We start from the raw sequence: 21949 nt of genomic DNA, 5'->3' as shown, positions 1-21949 counted from the left end.
TTGTAACAATGATGGCCCATGCCACTATAATTCACTTGATGCCAACTTGGTTGCACTCATGCCACGGCTTAGATAATCTGCAGGGTTATTTTTCGACGTGTTTCTTCTAGTTCTTCTAGAGCTATATGATATAGTGGTCCGATCCTGATTGTTTTTCATACTTTATTTTTCCCGGTTAATAAGAAACCCCGAAAAAAAATTTCAGCTCGATAGCTCTTAAGACGGCTGAGCAAAACGCATACGCACAGACGGACGGACGGACGGACAGACGGGCAGAAGGACATGGCTATATCAACTCAGCCTCTCATGCTGATCAAGAATATATATGCTTTATGGGGTCGGAAACGTCTCCTTCTGTGCGTTAGAAACATCTGACCAATTTTATAATACCCTCTGCAAGGGTATTAAAATAGTGTTCGAATAATTAATGTTAATTCTTAGATTCTCCTTTAGATACTTATACATTTTGGCTGCTTCAAGCGCAGCACATAACTCTGCCCTAGGTATGATTAGTTGTTGTTTAGTTGGCGATACTCTCCTCTTTGACAATATCAACTCTGTGTGATACTTATCCTGTCCAATTGGGAAGCGCAAGTAAGCCGCAGCTCCATATGGTCGTGACGAGGCATCGTAAAACAGGTGCAATTCAGCCTGGAGCTATGCTTGGGGAAACCGGGCGATTGGGGAATAGGCCGTCGATATTTTGTGAGACTTCCTCAGCGTCAGATGGGATGAGCTGGCGGTTTGCATGTATCCGCTTGACCACTATTTTGTATGCTCTTCCCCATGGGTCGTGTTCTGCGGAGTCACACAGCTGCAAATAAACTTCGCTTTTCGCGGAAAGGATGGCCTACTTGAGGGTCCTTCTAGCCGAACTGTAATGGGCGTGGTGGTGTGTCCAGTCCGAGTCCATGCGCTTCCTTGCTCGTTGGTATTTTCTTCTTGCAGCCATACAGGATCTCCTCAAATGTGCAATTTCTCCGTTCCACCAGAATACTGGTTTGTGGTGGCTTCTGAATGGTCTGGATTGGGCCATACTTGCCGTGCTGGCAGCAGCCAACATACTGCAGGCTTCGTTCGCCATTTCTTGTGCCGTGGTTGCTGTGAGACTTTGCCGGGTCAGCATTGAAGAGAACGCCTGGGGGTCCAGCGTGTCTTCTTTGAAGGGCATGTCGATAGGGAGGGGGTGCGCTGCGTGCTGTCGTCTGTCCGTTTCACGGCCTATAGTAACACAGATCGCCTCATGGTCGCTCGCCGTGTAACAATTATCCAGTTTCCAGGCTGATGTCCTCGCAAGGCCAGTGCTTACGTACGTAAGATCTATCACTGATCCCCTTCCAGCCCGGTTGAACGTGTTTTGGGTGCCATGGTTCAATAGTTCGACGTCTAGGGAGGCAAAAGCGTCGAGCAAAGCGCGGCCTCGCGCGTTTGTGGAGGAGCTTCCCCATTCCTGTGCCCATGCGTTGAAGTCTCCCGCGATTATGGTTGGGCTGTGTGTCCTTACGTCGGTCGTCAGTTCATCTAGCGCCTTGCAGAAGTCCGTAAGGCACAGACTGGGCGGTAAGTAGCAACTGTACAGCCATATCCCTTTGACCTGTGCCCTGATGAAGTGCTCGCCAGCTAGCCTGGAAAGGAGCTGCGAGGGCGGGTTGCCACATGCCCGGATGGCGGCCTTGCCCGACGTGCTATACGCCCAATTGGGTGAGGTTTTCCTGCGGAATGGTTTGCTGATAACTGCCGCGTCAGATTTGGTCTCTCGCACCCGCTGCTTAAGTAGTTCATGGGCGGCCTCGCAGTGGTTTAAGTTTAGCTGGGTAAAGCTAAACATTTCGTCTTGGTCGAGACGACTTCATGGGCCCAGCCTGCGTTATTGAGGGGCACCGCTGGCTGCCTGCTACGTGTTTTCGCTCGGTGATCCCTCTTGACTCGCATATACAGCAGTTGAAACCATTTCTGCATTCCTTCGCTTTGTGGTCCTTGCCGCCGCATCTTATGCACCAGTTTGTCCTGTCGACGGGGCTGTTGCACGTTGCCGCCATATGTCCAAATTCTAGGCACCTGTAGCATCTAGACGCCGAAGTGCTTACGCGTACCCTGCATACCGAGTATCCAATCTTCAGGTGGGCTGCTTTCAGGATTGCTTCTGCTACCGCTCCTGGGACACAGATTGTTGCCCTCTGATTTCCTCCGTGCGCTGGGCGCAGACTCTTAACATCTGCGGGAACAATTTTCAGACTCAGCTGGTCGGAGACGGCCTGAACGATTTCCTCCTTGGTGGTTTCGCCATCCATGTCCAGAATCTCCAATCTGGTCAGATTCGATAGTGCCCTTGCCTCGATTTGACCTTCAAGCGCGGATCCTATGTCCTCCTTCAGCTGGGTGACATTCTCTGCTCCTGCTGCGTTTAGTTCGAGTAGGAGGTCTCCTTTGGCGGTACGTCTCACGGAGCGCACGCTTTCGCCCACTGCCTGCAGCTTGGTATCCTGGCTCCTTGTCACCAGCTTTAGCATGTCGCTATATGTCATCCCACTCTTCCGTTGTACCAAAATAGCGGCAGGACGCTTCTTTGGTAGAGTCCGTGTCGGTCGCCTCGTCGTCACTGTCTGCCATGCAGGCTCTGTTTGTGGCACTATCCTCGTTGTCGTGCGACGAAAAAGTTTCTCGCGGCCGTCGATTTTTCGGCGAAAAGGTTTCCGAAGTGTTGGCGGCGGCGGCGACTGCTCTCTGGCGGGGCATCCTAGGCTGCTGTTGCGGCTTCTCCGTTTGTTGCCCTCTGGTGACGAGGGACACTTTGGTGCACTTGGGGCATGCCGCTACTGTTTCAGGGTCGCTATCGCTGCACAGAATCTACACACTGCCTGCTGCAATTCTTTAAGTCTGTCGACTTTCTCTCTGAGAGCATTCGTAATGGCTCGCTTGCCTCCCTCCTTTTCTGGCTTGATGCGTTCGGCTATTTCCTCCAGTAACGCTCCCCTGGGGTGTTTTGGGAGTTATGCCGCTCCCTGCTCGGCTGCACACAATTCAAATGTCGGTCCGAGTTAATTGAAAATTTAAAAAATTAATTGAATAATTAATTTTAAAAAAAAAATTAATTTAAAAAAAAAATTAATTAAAAAAAATTAATTTAAAAAAATTAATTAAAAATTTTAAAAATTTTCCACAGGGCGAATGTGAACCTGGTACTTTCGCCTCCAAGACAAAATGCTTGTCTCTGACAATTAATCTCTATACAAAAAACAAAAAATACTCCAATTGAAAAATTTTCCACAGGGCGGATTGGAGCCTGGTACTTTCGCCCACAATGCAGAGTGCTTGTCTTGGGGCCCACAGACCGAGTTTACAGCTGGAGGGCTGAAACACAGCTAGATACTATGGGGGCCCTACAAGTATGCCGCACTTTGCGCGATCACTTTAAAGCTCACTTTAAGTTCCGCTTTAAAGCTTTCAGCGATTTCGCGGAGTTGGCAGGTGCCAATGTTGGGACTTTTAAGCCCGGGTTGGCCTGACCAGTGCACAGCTGATACCTGCACCACGAGTCGGCTGTCCAGCTGTGTAAAAAAAAAAGGTGGAAGAAAAAGAAAAACAGACACCCAAAATTATTTGTGTATGTACGTATATATGTAAATATATATATTATAAGCGATGGCTCAAACCAGGAGACACTTCAGTTGGTGTTATCGATGTCGATGATGGTGATAGGGGTGCGACCACCCCACTACTACACACACGCGCGCGAGAGCTGCGAGGAGAGCAATTTACGCCCCTCACCCCCCTGGACGGATGACCGCAGCAGCCCCAGCAGGTTTTAAAACGAAATCGCGACCGGGTGCCTGACGATTCGGGATAACCGTGAGTAGGCCTGCGTAGCCAACACCGTCACAGCTCTTTTAATTAGCTGCATGCCAAGCTTTTTTTTTTATGAGAATTTACGCATGCTCTTAAAGTTTCCCCATATTGCTTAAACAAAAGCACGATAACGAAAAAAAATACACCAATGAATGGGGCAAAGTAAAAAGAAAAAAAAAAACAAATTTAAAAACAAGCAAGCGCAAAATGCTTCGAGGCATGCACATGAGCTCAAAGAAAGGAAATAACAATTGCAAATGGAAATGTGCATAAGTGGCAGGCGCCAAACGACGACGACGACGACGATGACGATGACGACGACGAGAGACAATGCCAGAGACGGGAAGAGCAAAATGAGACTCTTACTGACTGAGTGAAGGACGGACAGGCAGTCAGACAGTCAGACAGATAGATAGACAAACAGACAATGCCAATGCGTGGGCAGTAGCGGCAGCTTTGAGCACTTTGAGAACGCAGCAGAAACAAAAGCAGCAAGAGCCAAAAGTGCAAGTGACTAAAATGCAAATGTTGCATGAATGTGGGTGGATTACCATCACCCCGCATCCTACTCACCCATCCTCGTCTGTATATGACTACGAGTGTGAGTGTGCGTTAAAATGCAAAGCAAAGTGGAGTAAAGCTTCTGCTACTACTAAGGGCGGTAGAGCAGTCCATACAATAAAATGTTTTACATCCTGTTTATTTTAGTTAAATACTCGAAATTATGTGTTTGCCTAAGTGTATTTGTTAACACAATGCTCTAGCCCCCTCCCGCTGCCATCCCATTCGCTACCACTATGATACTCTCCTCGTAAAATTGTATGCGAGCTGCTGCGCTGGAGCTTGGGTGCACGAGAGCGTAACAATGCAATTTTCAGCATTTTAAACATTCCCAAAATTTTTATTTTGACGGGGCAATCTCGTATGTGTGAATATTCGCCAAATTTGATAGACAATGAAGGTTCAAATGAAACATACCATTTAAACTGTAGTCATTCATATTAGATGCCATTCCATTAGTATAAACGATTTGACACCGATAAATGAAAACAACAAAATATTACAAATATTTTTTTAATTTTTTGTCATTTTTAAAATTTCAATTAATCATTTGGAGTAAAATTAATATTGGCTTAAGTAAACAAAAAATGTATTTCTCAAAAGCATATAAAAACATTTCTCAATCCGAAAGAGTTTAAAAAGTTTTTGAAGAACTTTCCAATAAAGAAATAAACATAAAAAAAATTTAGTTTACGACTATATATATTTATATATACATAATAAACTTTGATGATAGAATTCATTTGGCAACGTTTCGTTATTAAAGCAACGTCCATATATGTAAGATGGAGTTCTCAATTGAGTCCCCAAATGTATTATATTATAGTTTATTAATAGTATTATAAATCGTGGACGGGCGAATAATGATTACAATATGCAACTTAAATCTCGGGTTCTGTGTACTGCTGATTTATCGGCTTCTTACTGCTGACTTCTGATACTTCTCACTGCTGAACACCGACTGCTGAACCTCGACTGCTGACTGCTGAACATTGACTATTGACTGCTGAACAACGACTATTGACTGCCGAACATCGACTGCTGACTTCCCACGACACCTCACGATTGCTGCTGAGTTGCCACCACGCTGCAACTACCTTATCCCATCTACCTTATCTCACATATATTATTACATTTAATTATTTTTCTATTTCGATAAAACTATCGTTTAACCGATGCCAGTTAGAATAGTCGGTAGACAAATGAGTCTATTTTTAAAATATAAATTCGATAAAAGAAAAATATATAAGCGTCATTTAATCGCAAAATTCAAATTCGATCATCCAAAAAGATAGTTTGAGGCGGTTGCATCTCTCCTTGATGATATCCACACTATTCGCACCATCCAGATCTCAACCTGTTCATTGGGGCAAATATCCATGACTATAGGGGGCGCATTTTCCCGGCTCATCACAGCCCACTTCTCCGTCGTAATATCAGAGTTCTGCAGTTCCAGGAACTTGAAAATTCGATGCAAACAAGGTTCGACCTTTGGCCACGTAACTCTGGCGATAGAGATAGAACCGGATGATATAAATGGTCAGCAGCCCCCTTACATAAACATACTTCCAGAGATCAGGCAGTTTGTTGTGGTGGTAGTTTCCTCCTCGGAATGCGCAAAAAACTTCTGCGATCTGTTAGAAGAGTTCTTTGGTATATTTTTGGATTTCGGAAACGTTCGCTGCTTAGACTTTATTGCGGTCACTCCGGTGACTGAAACGAAAGAAGAATGGAAAGTTTTATTGTGACAGTTGAAGTTCGTTTGTTTGCTTCTACCATCATCATTTCCCTTTCTATTCTTTTGTCTCGTTTTTACTACATAGCAAGTTCGTTCCTTTTTATACCATACACCCATAGGGTGAAATGGTATATTAAAGTCGCCAAAATGTATGTAACAGGCAGAAGGAAGCATCTCCGACCCCACAAAGTATATATATTCTTGATCAGGATCAAAAACTGAGTCGATCTAGCCATGTCCGTCTGTCCGTCCGTCCGTCCGTCCGTCCGTCCGTCCGTATGAACACCTAGATCTCGGAGACTATAAGAGCTAGAGCCACCAAATTTGGTATGCAGTCTCGTGTAGTATGTACGCTTATCGAGTTTGTTTCAAATTTTTGCCACGCCCCCTTCCGCCCCAGAATTTACATAAAACTGTTTTTCTTAAAAAGTATAGCAGATAGAAACATCAAATTTGGTTTATATACTCGTTTAGTTAGCGCGCAGAAAATAATTGTTCCAACTTTTTGCCACGCCCCCTTCCGCCCCCGGAATTTACATAACTCTGATTTTCTTAAAAACTATGACAGCTACCGACATTAAATTTGGTATGTAAGTTAGCTTAATAGACGCGCAGATATTGACTATTTAAAAATTATGCCACGCCCATTTCCGCCCCCGAAAATTAAACAAAACTGATTTTCTCGAAAACTAACAAAGCTAAAGTCACCAAATTTAGTATGTATATTGGCTTAGTATGCGCGCAGAACACATATATTTTAATATGTTGCCACGCCCACTTCCGCCTCCATAATTTAGAAAAAACCGATTAGCTTTTGCAATTTTTTGACCATCGCGATCAAATTTGGCAGACTAATAAATCTTATCTATTTCTATCAAACTACCAAATTTGATTGAAATCGGACTAGAAACATACAAAATATACGTATGAACGTATTTTGCTACGCGATCCATAAGGGCAGAATTGGCCGTTGGCTAGTGGCGGCGCTAGAGTGCTTGTGTGTTTGTAGAGTGAGCGAGATAGCAAATGGTATGAGGCATGTTAAAACAATTTAGTAGACATACATTTGGTTTTCGAAATTTTAAATATTTGTTTCACCTGGTGTATGGTATACCCAAGTCGGCGAGACGACTTACTTACTTCATTTTATTCATGGTCTAATGATGGACCAAATGTGTTTTGGTTCAGAGTATGGCATTAATCAAATATCCGCATAATTAATTGTTCATAATAATGCTTGGGAGTGGCAAATGCTGCTATCTCACGTGACCTTAACGTGTACATTGGTACTCTATTTCGTGCCACACACACACACATCATGACGATGTTGCCACTGCGGCCGAGTGGCATCCAATGAAAACTGCATTTGCCATGCCAAACATTTTTGCCATTTGCCTTTTTGTGTGCACATCCATCATTTTAGCTTCATTAGAGGCATGCTCTACAAACGACAGGGTTCCAAAACCCAACCTCAATGCCTATATCGTGAGCCCTTAAAGGTATGCTATAAAGTATGCAATGTAACTGGACGGACGCGAATGCATTTGCCTGTGTTGACTCGACCCACGCGCCGTGGACCCCTTGGCTTATAATAACTTCTGACCCCTCCAAACGCCCCTGGTTCCAACTTCATCCAAGTTGTTGAGGAGTTGATGAGTAGAGAGTGTGATAGAGAGTTTTATTTCCTAAGAAATATTACAAATTAAATCAACAATCCACGGCTCGATATCAAGTGACCGTTTTTGTACACTAGCCCTTCTAGTGTCTTCCAACACTGTGTCTTACAACACTAACAATCATATGTTCTTATAGCTAAATTATGTGTAGTCTAACACTATCAAATTACATTTCAATTTGAATTTAAATTCTAACGCTATTGTCATTTCTTCACAACATCCCCGCCACCGTGAATCTAGTCCACCTTAGATTCACCAAAATCCAGTTTGGCTAACATGCATGCCGGTCGACGAAACTCTCCAGTGCTGGTCTTCACTTTCGCAGATCGTACTTGGCCATCTCGTCCGGTTGTCACCTCGATGATTCTGCCCTTCTGCCAGTTAACTCGATGCTGTGCGCTGTCGCAAATAAGGACGATATCTCCCAGAGTTAGCGGGTGTACCGAATGATACCACTTGGTGCGGCGACACAAATCAGGCAGGTATTCGTTTACCCACTTGCGCCAAAACGAATGAGTCATCTGCTGTTTAATCCGCAAATCCTTCATGGTAGGGTGATAATCCTCTTCTTGCGGATGCGGAGTCTGAGTGGAGTTGGCTGTACCTAAAAGAAAGTGATTCGGAGTTATAGGATCCCCTGTCGGACTATCTATGGCAATGTGCGTCAAAGGCCGTGAATTAACAATATTTTCAGCTTCGCACATCAAGCTGTAGAGGGTATCCTCCTTTAAATTTCCTTGTAGTAGCACGTGTCCCATAGCTCGTTTTACACTTGGATGTGGATTCAATGGGCAGTTAAAAGCCACTCGATTTTTTCGATTGCGAGCCCGGCCGCTACTTTCTTATACAATTCTTGTCTTAATATTCGCTCGGCTCCCACTAGGTTTGTTCCGTTATCAGACCTGATTCTTATTGGGACTCCACGCCGCCTCATGATGTTATGAATGACTTTAAGGCAAGTGTCGGCCGTCAAGTCCCTAGCCAATTCCAAATGTATGGCGCGTACAGTCAAACAAGTAAAAATGCATATCCATCGCTTCTCTGTTCCTCTTCCCTAACCACTGCAAACGGCCCCATGTAGTCAATTCCAGAGTAAGAAAATGGACGAACAAAAGGAGTAACTCTATCCGAGGGCAGTTGTCCCATCAAGGGTGGTGCTGGGCGAGCTCTCTCCATAAGGCATATGAAGCATGTTCGTGACGTCCGGCGTACCTCTTGGCGTAGGTGAGGAATCCAAAACTTCCGACGTATTTCAGCGATGATCGTATTTTCATTTTGATGCTTCGATTTGATGTGATAATGTGTGATTAGCAGTTTCGTCACGTGGCTCCCTTGTGGCAGAATTATTGGGCGTCTAGTGTCCATATCAACGGCACAAGCTTTATCTATGCGTCCACCTACACGTAACAAGCCATCATTATCTATCTCCGGTGTTAGTTTTAGAAGACTACTTCCCTTATACTCATCTGGATAAGAACTCTTTTGTACACTTCTGAACAGAACTACTTCAGCATAGTCTATCTCTGAGCATATCAGGTAATTTTCACGAACTTCTCTTCTTCTAAATCGTAGCACCCAAGCCAGAATCCGTGCGAGTCTCGTGTACGATGAGAATTTTCCAAAGAGATCATCCGTTTGCTTCGTGGTGACCATACAGAATTTTGGGCGCAGCTCCATGTCAGTACTAAAATTACCTTTGCTCTGCTGTGGTGATTTCTCAAGATCATCCAATAAAAAATCTGGCTCGGTTACCCATAGTGACTATCTGCTGTCTCTTTTAATCTTCGTGCCAAAATCCGCTGGATTGTCCTTGCCGGCAACCCAATTCCATTCTTCGACGCGAGAGCTTTCTAGAATTTCGTTCACTCGATGGGCGACGTATGGCTTGTACTTTCTCTGATCCGAACGGATCCATGCTAAAACAGTTGATGAGTCCGACCACATACAAACTCGTTTTGGTTGAATATCATGTCCCTCTAATATCGAGATTCTGAGCCTAGTCGCCATAACCGCAGCCTGCAACTCCAGTCTTGGCACAGTAGACAGTTTCATCGGTGCGCATTTTGTCTTTCCCATTATAAAAGACACTTTCCATCCTTCAGCATCTTCAACTCGCCAATAGCCCACTGCTGCATACGCCATCTGGCTCGCATCTGCAAATATGTGTAACTCTACACACTCATTACTAAAAGTTGTGCCATACCATCTTGGAACCCTTATTAAAGCTATTTCATTAACAAAACGAAGCCATCTTTTCCATTCGATATACTCTTCTTGATGTATGGATTGATCCCATTCTATCTTTTTCCTCCAAATAGACTGAAGGAGGAGTTTTGCCATCAACGAGTACTCGACTAATATTCCGAAGGGTTTGAAGATTGACATAACGATCCGTAGTACTTCCCGCTTTGTTGGAATTCTTTCATCAGAGAACAGAGATTTATCGATTTTATTACACGAAAGTATGAACCCAAATTTATCCTCTGCCGTATACCAATGCATACCAAGTACCTTCAGACTATACAATGCCCCATCTTTATCGAGGCTCAGAACATCATCCATGCTACCTTCACCAAACTTATCATTGCAGACTTTAGAGTTAGATACAAATTTCTTCAGCTCAAATCCCCCCTTTCGGTGTATCTGTATGGTTCGATCCTAGAAACCTCACAATAAGAAGAATCCAATACAAAAATAAGATCTAACGATTTTCCATTAGAATTTAAGACAGGATTGACTTGGGATAAAGATAAGCCTAGAAGGCCATCAATAAAGTCATGTGACAAAGAGGGCAACAACGTGGTAGATTCATCTGTTAGTGACCATGCTTAAGCGGGTAAATTAAAATCACCTACAACTATGAGCATGTCTTGACTCGAAACTAAAGAGGGGACAAACTGAATTGCCTCTAAATGATTTAAATATACCACCATGTCTGACAATGGTGGAATATAGGAACAAGTAATGAAAGCATTAAAAGATTTAAAATTTACTTTAACACCGATAAACTCAATCTCCTGGGTACTAGAAAATTGAATCATTTCAGATGATAAAGCAGCATCAACAGCTATCAGAACGCCACCACCTATGCCAGAAATCCGGTCACGTCTGAAAATAGAAAAGTTTGTGGAAAAAACCGATGCATCAGCAATATCAGGTTTTAGCCACGTCTCTGCGAAAGCTAGAATGTTATGCTCAAAAGAAAGACTATCTACATAGAGATTAGGAAGTTTAGATTTCAGTCCTCTAACGTTCTGGTAACCCAGGTTAAGGGACGAAGCTAGTTTTTTGACACACCAGCAGATGCTGATGTGGCAGGAATAGTATTAGTTGTTGTTGTAGGCAAGCGAATCGGTTGCCGATTTTTCTTTTTTACAGTATATTCCTTAACTATTATATGTTTAGGCCAAAAATCTTCTCGACATATAGTGTCAAAGATATTGGCAGAAACACTAATTTTAAAGGACGAAATGTCCCGAGAATAAGAAAATTTAAACTTCTCCACGCTAAGGCTATTACATCATCAGATGTGACAACAGGGTCTAGCCTAGAAACAAATATATGTTTCTTTGGTGGTATGCCAACGAGAGGCCGCGGTCCCGAAGCGTCAGCCGCAGCAGTAACGTTGGACAAGTCACCCACTGCAGCAGTCAACTTGTTTACGGGGCCCTCGATACTTTTAGAACTATCGGCAATTTCCATTGGAATAGGTAATTGCCCAGACACATCGGACACTACAATAGGCATCGTTTTTAAGAGATCATTCCCAGGTGATACCGGTAATTCATTACTAATAGCATTCACAACCGGACTCTTAAACGATATCAATTGCTGTACATTAGGAGTGGACGGTGCATGAGACCGGTCGGGGACGATAAGAGACGCTGGCGGATCTACAGATACAGAAAACCCCAAGGACTGGTCCTTTTACGTTTCGGAGACTCATTCATAAGCGATAAACTTCTGAACTGAGTCTCCACCGCAGTAAACTCCGCTTGGAGTTTATTAAAACCTGCCCTTAAAGTGTCAAAACTATCTCTAGTCCGCCTCATGAAAGAGCGCATCTCATTCTCGACCTCCCGGCAAGCATCACATCCCTATTTTAAGCCACCACCTTTAGCAATAGACTCCTTGATTCTGCCTGTGTAACCTGCACACTTAACGTGAACCGCATTGTCACACAACCAACAAAGAATATAATCATGGGAGTCAACCGCATTAGTGGCAACTATGCAATTATTTTTTGAGCAGACAACCATTTTATCAAAAGTTTAATTTAATTACAAAAGGAAATACAAAAAAATAAAAAATAAAAATTCTAAAGTTAAAAATATCTGTGTATAAGAATATACTGACCAGTTCTGACACAAGGGTTAATGTGCAGAGTAAGCCTTCACAACTAAAGAATAAAAAGAAATGAAAACACAAAAAGAAAAACACTTATCACAGAGTCGCGGGTAGGCAAAAGACGAGAGCGCAAATCAATCAAGAATAGGAAAGAGCGGGAGAGCGCGTCAAATTGAACACATGCAATAACAATTTGTACGCAAGAGCGCGAGAGTTAGTTAAAACGGTAAAGACACAAAAGCAAAAGAGATAAACAAAACAACAACACCGCTAATGCAAGTATTGTTGTAAGTTTTGATTTTATTTAAATTTAAACAAAAACGACAGCAAGAATTCGCGAAATGAAAATAAAATTCGGATGTTGTAATTATTATTAATTAAACCGATAATTTAAGAGTAATGTAAAAGTAAAAAAAGCAAGAAAAAATAAAAGCTGATAAGCGCAAAAAAAAGACGTCCGTCCTCTGCAACGAGTGAAAGTTTTTTGATGTTGATTTTTCACATCTCTTACATCCATTTCAGCATCAGCTATATAATTGCGAACGAGTTCCTCTATATCAGAGCGATCGTTTATGACGTAAATTCCATTCGGACCAGCATTAGGATGGTTATCGATCTTACCATACACCACCCAACCTAGTTTAGTCTTTACCACAGCTGGTCCATTCCAGCCTGACGACTTCACCTTTCTGGGTATGCCTAGGTGCACATTATCAAGACCAATCAACAACTCAGGTTCTACATTGCTATACGACTGCAATGGTATGTTCTCAAGATGTCGATTTTTAAAATACAAGTCCTTTCTATTTATTGTTTCTTTGGGCAACTTTAGGTTTTTGACTGTTCGAACGCCCTTTAGATCATAAATTGTGTAGCCATTTGTTCCCGATATGCCCACATCGAATCGGCTTGTGCTTTCGGTTACCTGCTTATTGCCAAACCATTGTAATGTCAGATCTTCCTTTGGGCCTTTTAAATGGAGCGCAGCAGCCAAGCTCTCATTCATCAGAGAAACAGCAGACCCTTCGTCAAGGAAAGCAAAACATTCCACTGTGTGACCCTTGGCATGTAGCCGTACCTAGTATCTTGAACAGAAGCGTTGAGCCTTTGCTCTCTGTTGCAGTGCCAGAAAACTCTTTGGAACTGCTGTGTTTTACTACGACAATCGGTTCTTTCTCCATATGCAGCAATGTATTGTGGCGTCTGTTGCAGTTTAGCACTTCGCATTTAACTTGAACTTTGCACTTGTCGCTGCGATGGCCTTCACGCAAGCAATTAAAACACAAGCCCTTTTTCCGTACAAACTGCCATTTCTCATCGTGACTCAAGTTTGCGAACCCATTGCACTTCCACAGCCAGTGACTTCCGTTACACATAATGCATCTTGCTTCCGTATAATCCGATGTTTGATGTCTCTGATCTGCATGAAACATTCTTGTTCTTTCCTTCTTTATTTTGGACGTTGATTCCGAAGTACTAAGACAGGCCCCATATACAACTTTCGCCATTGTCTGTAACCATTCGCTTAAGTCCTTGATTGTCGCTTCGCGATTTAACGATATAACATAGTTTGACCAGCTGAGCCTTTGCTGCACCGGTAGCTTTCCAATAAGAATGTCCATTAGTGTTGGATTTGACATGTGATGACGTGCATTGGACGCATCCAAAAAAGCTGACAGGTTCCTCACCTTCGTAGCAAACTCAACCATGTTTTCTAGTTTATCTTCTGAAATGTTTGGAAATGATCTCACATTATTAATTTGACTCTTTACCAGTTGTTCAGGTCTTCCGAATCGATCCTTTAAAGTTTCCATCACGTCAGGCACATTCCGACTGTGGATAAGTAGACATTCAACTACTTCCCTAGCCCGGCCTACAATCGCCTTTTGTAGGCGCAATAAATTCTGTCGGTTATTATAACCGTACTCCACTGTTGTCATATCAAATGCCTCCTTGAACATTGGCCATGATTCCGGTGTACCATCGAAAGACGGAAGATCATACAACTTTCTAGGCGGTTCTGCTCGTGCCATCAACTCGCTGTCGTTGCTGGCCGCTGTACTTCCTGTCGGCATACAAAAGTTCGCCCGAACTTCCTCCGACTGTACCTCATTCCCACGGGATGCCGCTCTAGCCTGCTGATGTTCAAATGCCCTACCAACCAGTAAGCCCGTTCTCTCGATTCCAGCCTGAATTGTCTGCATTTGTAGTTCGTTCATCCTGACCATTTCCGCTTGAAATGCCTGCATTTGAACTACGTTTGTACGTGTCGCCTCTAACTGAAATTGTTGCATTTGTTTCATCATGTCTGCCATAGTGCTCAACATTAAAGTCATCTCGTTCGAGCTTTTCAGCGGCGCCTCATTGTCCCTATTACTGCTGCCCGCAGCGCTATCCGCCATAACAGCGCCATTTTGTTCATCAACCATCGGGTCGATTAAACCTGACGCCGTGTTTGCCGCCATTTTTCTAGTTACCACCATCCGACAGAAAATCCCTCCAAATCAACAATCTAATAGGCAGTTACCTTGTGCTTCTCATAAACGTTCAATTCATCAATCCAAGCCTCTTCAGAAGCATCCTCGCCTTTTTCCAAAGGTGGATTGGTCCGCGAAACCAACTGGACCACGAAATAAAAATTGTTGACTCGACCCACGCGCCGTGGACCCCTTGGCTTATAATAACTTCCATCCAAGTTGTTGAGGAGTTGATGAGTAGAGAGTGTGATAGAGTTTTATTTCCTAAGAAATATTACAAGTTAAATCAACTTAAAAACTAATAGCGAATTTTACTCACGCTTTTCTCTCCACGGCTCGATATCAAGTGACCGTTTTTGTACACTAGCCCTTCTAGTGTCTTCCAACACTGTGTCTTACAACACTAACAATCATATGTTCTTATAGCTAAATTATGTGTAGTCTAACACTATCAAATTACATTTCAATTTGAATTTAAATTCTAACGCTATTGTCATTTCTTCACAACAGCGGCTGTATATGGTATGTGCACCTGTCTGCAATCGTAATTTAAATAAAAGTTGTTACGTGCACATTGAAATTTTAATTGAAAGCACCAACCGCATACACACACACTCACACACACACACACACACAAGTAATTCTCCACTGCGGTCGCGTTTTGTTATAGCTCCGTAATTTATATAAAAAATCGTAGTTAAGTGGACTTAACTAGATCCCAAAACTGCGCCGAGAGACACTCCTGTGTTTTCCCTGTTCGATAGTGATAGTGTGAAAGTAATCGCGTCCCAGCAAGGTGCTAGTAGTGCTTTTGGTTTTTTGGAGCACCAGTGGTTTGGTGACCAATTCGGGCGTAGCGGGGTTGCCTCCTACCTCCAGCATTTGTGAGGGTGAGGTGAACGTAGCTACTCTTGTAAGCATCTCTCCACATTCCACCACCAGCTGATTAGCAGACCTGCCGGACCACCCAAACAACATAGGGCCCCGCATGTTAACAGCTGCCCTTAAACTGTTAACTAGATCCCTACCAGCCGAGAGGTAAGCGGAGCTTTTATCCAGCATAATATTCCCCCCCTTGGGCACCATAACACGGAAACTGTAAGGGCACCTGCAAACAAACTTCTAGCCGCCGCCTGGTTCCAGCACCCCGTGGCACCGGGGGTAGCACCTCAGTTGCTTAAGCCGAATTCCCTGGTTCAAATCCCGGCGAAGGAATTTGCTAAAATCCCCTGTTGGTTCAATCTAAATATATATATGTAGGATTTTACTTTATCCCGGTTTATTTATTACAATATTATTAAAGGATGTGATTTCCTTGTTAAGTCTTATATTATTAACAATGTTTCTTTGTGTTAAGAACACATATGTATATTTTATATTATTTAAATGGCCTTAGTGATAATTTGGGTGCGCGATGTGATCGAGGCGAGAGTACGATTGCGAGTGCTTTCTGAATCAACGCTTCTCTTTATTTGCCAATGAGTGAGTCGACCAGATAGGTACGGCCGCTGCGTGTCGTTCTGTCTCGCTCACTAGCTACTGCCCGATTGCCATGGTTATGCCCGCCTGACACTTCATTTCCTACAATCGGCTGTCCTGACAAGTCATTCGACCCGAATGATCCTAGCCAAGGCTTCATAAACTCAGCCACTGTTGAGGTCTTACAAGGTCCTTCACCATCGCCAACTTTCTCAACGTCGTATCGACCGTGCCTATTCACCTTCGTGACTTTATACGGTCCTAAGTATTTACCTCTCAACTTTAGACCTGTTCCATACTGCGTACGTTTAATCGCCACTAACTCGTTTAAATTGTACTTTCTTTCCCATTTCCTGTTTTTGTCAAACGTCCTTTTCATTTCCTGCTGTATATCATTAATATTCTTTCGAGCCTCCGCTCTAATCTCATCACGACCACAGTCTAATTCTTCTATTAACGAATCGGTTATCAGCTTTCTTATTTCGGAATCATCAGGACTACGCATCTCTATTCCTGTTAAAATCTTAAAAAGTGTAACTCTTGTACTTCTTGGAGCAGTATTATTAACAAGTTGTTGCACACGACCAACATACTTGTACCAGTTTCCCTCATTCTCTTAGCTTAACTTTGAAATCATTGGAACTATTATCTTATGCATCCTTTCTACTTGGCCGTTGCCGCGGGGTACAGCTGTTGCTATCAGTAAATGCTGTATATCCTGTCTGATACAATACTCCTTAAACGCATTGGATGTGAAAGCTTCTCCTCTGTCAGAAATTATTCTCACCGGGTTACCAAAAATTATCGCCTGCTTTTCAAGACAACTAAGTACTTCATCGACTCCTGTTCCACGAGTCGGATACAACCATACAAACTTAGAGAACCCATCAACAATAACAAGTATATGATTGTAACGCTTTGTTGTGACCTCCATCGGGCCAACGTGATCAATGTGATATGTCGTCAATGGCTGATCTCCTTTGCTTATTGGCATCAAATATCCTTCCTTTTTACCGGTTTTGGCATTAACAATAAGACATTCCACGCAACACTCAACAACACGGGCTACCTTTTCTTTTAATTTTGGAATATAATACGATTTTTCAACGATATCCTGAGTCTTTCTAGCTCCAAATTGTCCTTGTTTGTGTGCAATCTGTATTATTTCTTTTTCCATCTGCGAGGGAACGACAATAAGTTCTTGATTGGGGTCCTTTAACAATATTTCATTTTCAATGTAAAAATCTTCATATCCCTTCTCCTGAACTAAACTCCTGATCAATTTAGTCCAATCATCTGACAACTGTGCTTCCATCAATCTATGGGTTATGGTGTCGGTTAGCAGAAAACAAGACAAACGGCTCAAAGCATCCACATGCCGCATCTGTGAACCTGAACGATGTTCGATCTGATAGTCGAAATCTTGTAGGTACATTGCCCAACGTGCTACTTTCTTTTTCATTGTCATCGTGAACGCATTACAATCTGTAACAATCTTAAATCTCAATCCTAGCACATATACACGCCACTTTATTAATGCTCCAATAGCTGCTAAAACCTCAAGTTCATACGAATCATACTTCTCTTCGCAAGGTTTAGTTTTCCGACTCATATATTGTACCGGATGAATAAACCATCTTCTGAATCTTTCTGTAAAAGCGCAGCTCCGAAACCGTGTTTCGAGGCATCAGTGTGAATCTGAGTCTCTAGCTTAGGATTGTATAACTTTAAAACGGGACCTTTGATCAATGCTAGCTTCAATTGCTCAAACGCTACCATTTGCAATTCTTTAAACTCAAACTTGTTGTCTTTTCGCAAAATGTCCGTCAAGGGCTTAGCTGTTACTGCGTATCCTTCGATAAATCTACGGAAATACGATGTTAACCCCAAAAATCGTTGAACTGACTTCTTATCATGTAGGATCGGGAATCTTGAAACAGCATCAGTCTTCTCCTTACTTGGCTTAATACTTCCATTTTCAACTATATAGCCCAAAAAATTTACTTTACTCTGCAGTATCTGACATATTTCCCAGTTTATTCTCAACCCATTTTCCGCAGCTATCTTTAACACTCTTTTAAGTTTAATTAGACCATCATTCACGTTAACACTTGGTATAATTATATCGTCCATATACACCACTGCATCTCCATTCTTCACTGATTCTCTCATTACTGCCATTATAAATCTTGTAAAAACTGCTGGAGAGTTCGAAATTCCGAATGGTACATATAGGAATTCATACTGACCATTCTGAGTTACGAATGCTGTGTACTTCTGAGATTTTTCCTCAACAGGAACATGGAAAAACCCGTTTGTTAGATCTAGAGTAGTATAAACTAGCGCACTTAGAAGTTTTTCTAATACGGTATCCATCTGTGGCATAGGAAAATTATCTCGGACCACTTTCTCATTTAGCTTTCTGTAATCGCAGCACAGACGCTATTTCCCATTCTTTTTTGTTGCAAGTACAACAGGCGAAGCATATTCAGAAAAACTTGGCCTTATTATCTTCTCTTCCAACCATTCTTGTACTGTACTATCAACAATTTTCTGATCAGACTCTGCTAGACGCCTTGGATGCTGATAAACTGGCAACTCATCTGTTAGTACAATCTTCATTTCGATAGGAGTGTTTGTATTTCTAATAGGTTTGTAACTTTTAATCAACTTCTTGACTTCATTAGCGATTTCTGCACTGATATGTGACAAGTCACTCTTGATTTCCACTTTATTCTGTTCTGCACTGTGCATACACATACTTTCAAATTCCTTAAACAACTCAGCACAAGATTTATTCGCGTTACACAGTGATTCTTTTCCCTTGATGCTCACAAACTTTGTACCTTTCTTTGTAACAACCAAATCGACGTGATCTAATATAGTTCTACCCAAAATTGCCTCGTATGCCATGTCTTCATCAGGAGCGATATGAAACTCGACTTCCATCTCAATGCCATCTATCTTGACACTTATGCTAAAACTACCAAAAGTCATCACATGACTTCTACCAATGCCTGTAAGGCTCTTCGAATATCCTGTTAATGATTTAATTCCAAGTTCGACAAACACGCTTTTACGTATGAGACTCAAATTTGCTCCTGTATCAATTAGACCGTTGAACTTAATCGACTTATAAGTTACTTCTTTCAACTCCAAACCAGAATCAGTAAATTTACCTGATGCTTTTACTAATTTATCATCTACAACATTGGTACTTTCTACTTTGGTGGTATCTTTTCCCTTACATTCAAATGAGCGTTGGCCTGTTTTGCCACATTTAAAACAAGTAAACGTTTTCTTGTTACAGTCTCTCATCATGTGTGAAGGATCACCACACTTAAAACATTTGCGATCACCTTTTGTTATCGAACTCTTCTCTCTATTATCTCTACCTTGCTTGTGAAAAGATAACTCAATGTTGTTTTCTTTGAGGACTTCCTAGGATCATAGGATTTTAAGTACGTCTCTATTTGAACTTTCAACCCATCCACTGTTCTGGCTTGATACAATTATGCCTTTGTTGGTGTTTAGATTATATGACCGTTACTTGGTCATAAAGAGCGCCGGGCATACGGGGTTCCCGACCTAATATGATGTAGGCTGGACTGAATCCGGTGGTGTCGTTGACGCTTGAGTTGATCGCTAGTGTTATTTCTGGAAGCCATTGATCCTAAGTGTTTTTCCCATTCTCCAGGTATTGTGCAATCATGGTCTTGATGGTTCGATTTGCGCGCTCGGTAGGATTCTGCTGTGGAGAATAGGCGGCGGTATGCTGGAGTATAATTCCGGACGTTTTGCAGAAGTTTTTGAAAAGCTTGCTAGTGAACTGGGTACCATTATCGCTCACGAGGGTGCGAGGATTGCCGAATCGGGCCCAGATCCTTTCACGAAATGCCTTCTCCAAAGCGGCTGAAGTGGCCTTACGAAGTGGTACCATCTCGACCCATTTATAGCCATCAAAGTGGAAAAACCTTTAAGCTAAAAGGGCTAATGTGTCCGAAAGAACGGCGTGGTGTTTAGATTATATAAAATAAGCTAACATTAAGCCAATTATAATATAGAACGAATGGAAATGTATGTCAATGTTAAGTATGTAACCCGATTATAGATATCGATGGCTCATCAGTCATAAGTAGATCTGATATGGTCAGCAGTAAACAATAAAGACCTAGTTAATCAGTAAAAACGTACTTTGCTGACCTAACACTATGCACTGGTGAGCTCGCTATTTTGTACTATAAAAGAAACGCATTATTCTTAGTAAGATCAGATACCAATTGTAGCTACATCGGGTGTGCATCGCTGTGTCTTTGGCCCCCATCTCTACCTTTGTAATCTCACTCCGAGGTCCACCCAATTTATGTGTTGGTTGCGACAACACTGGTCACTGGTTTATGTGCTAGTGCCTAGATATATATATAAATAAATAAACATTTAATAACTTCAAGAAACACTAACGTCTTTCATTGAACATTTTGGTGACCCCGACATTGGCGGCTCCAAGTTAAAAGAATAACAGACTTGGTGAAACCGTCATCAAGCGAGAACATTTGGTCAACTCAGGCGACCAATCTCTCAACAAAAAGGAAACTGGTCAACTAGGCGACTACTTTCTTTGCACGCTTTGGACACGACAATCCTAAGCGAGGGCACAAATTGATGAACATCTCACATCAATCTGGGGTCCCGACTAAAAACATCGCAATTGATTAACTTGGCAATCATTGCGTAGCCACCTTGGCGAATAAAAAAGATTTATTGGAAAACTAGGAGTTGGTTTTCCGCAACGGGGTAGCAGTGCATACCCATTGAATAAAAGTTGATCAACTAGGCGATCACTTTATAAAAAACATTTAACAACGATTTGTGCCAACGAGGCGACCAAATCATAAAAAGTTATTTTTATATAAAAATAAAGTTTGATCAACTCAACTCTGTTGCATTCCCTGGCGTCAGCAATATCTGACCTAGTTAACTCGGTCAGTAACCCAGGTAGTACGCACGAGTATAGATTTTGGCATTGATCAGCAATTTTTTAAACAAAGAAAAGAAACTCAAAAAATTGGTTTCACTGTCGTGGCAGTTATCAGTGTAAAAGAATAGGTATATTGGAAATAAAAATAAAACTATTGTTAAAACACTAATCAAAAGGCAACTTCGATTTATTTCTTATTCTTATTTGTGCCACACTTGACCAATTTTAGGAACGAGTCGGAGCGTTCCCTGTCTTTGACAAAATAAATAAACTCCCATCGGGTCAAGTACTAGTACAGATAAGCAATTACATAAGAATATAAAAGAACATGGAGGAGTTTTATAAACAGCAGACAGAACGAGGAGAGGCAATCCAGGCCTTTATTCGGAATACCAAAAAAGATTCTTTCGCCAGGAAAACGAAGCCATCTTATTTCGAGGAGAAACTTGAGCTCCTGGAATACATGTGGGAGAACTTCGAGAAAAGTCATCAGGAGTTGATGGACAAATTAAATAACGTGCCAACTGAAGATGACTACTTTGTAACGGACTATTTCAGCAAAATGAAGACGGTTGTATCTAATATAGTGGAAGATTGGAAGGACCATTTGGCAAAAATAAAGCTAGAGAGGCAAGCTCGCCAACGAGAGGAAGAGCGAGTCATGATCAAACCACTGGTTCGTAAGCAAAGTGCTCTGCTGGAGTCATTGTCCAGGACATTAAGACAAATTGTGCCTGAAGATAAAATGACTTACAAATCGGTAGTCGACAAATTATGGATGCAAATTGAAGAAATCCATTATGAGATTCATCGGCTAGCTGAAAATCCAGCCGAAGCCGGATACAAT

Source organism: Drosophila willistoni, unplaced genomic scaffold (assembly GCF_018902025.1).
Source record: "Drosophila willistoni isolate 14030-0811.24 unplaced genomic scaffold, UCI_dwil_1.1 Seg535, whole genome shotgun sequence".
NCBI classification, from domain to species: Eukaryota; Metazoa; Arthropoda; class Insecta; order Diptera; family Drosophilidae; genus Drosophila; species Drosophila willistoni.
The sequence above is the reverse complement of the archived record's forward strand: the minus strand, read 5'-3'. Positions refer to the sequence as shown.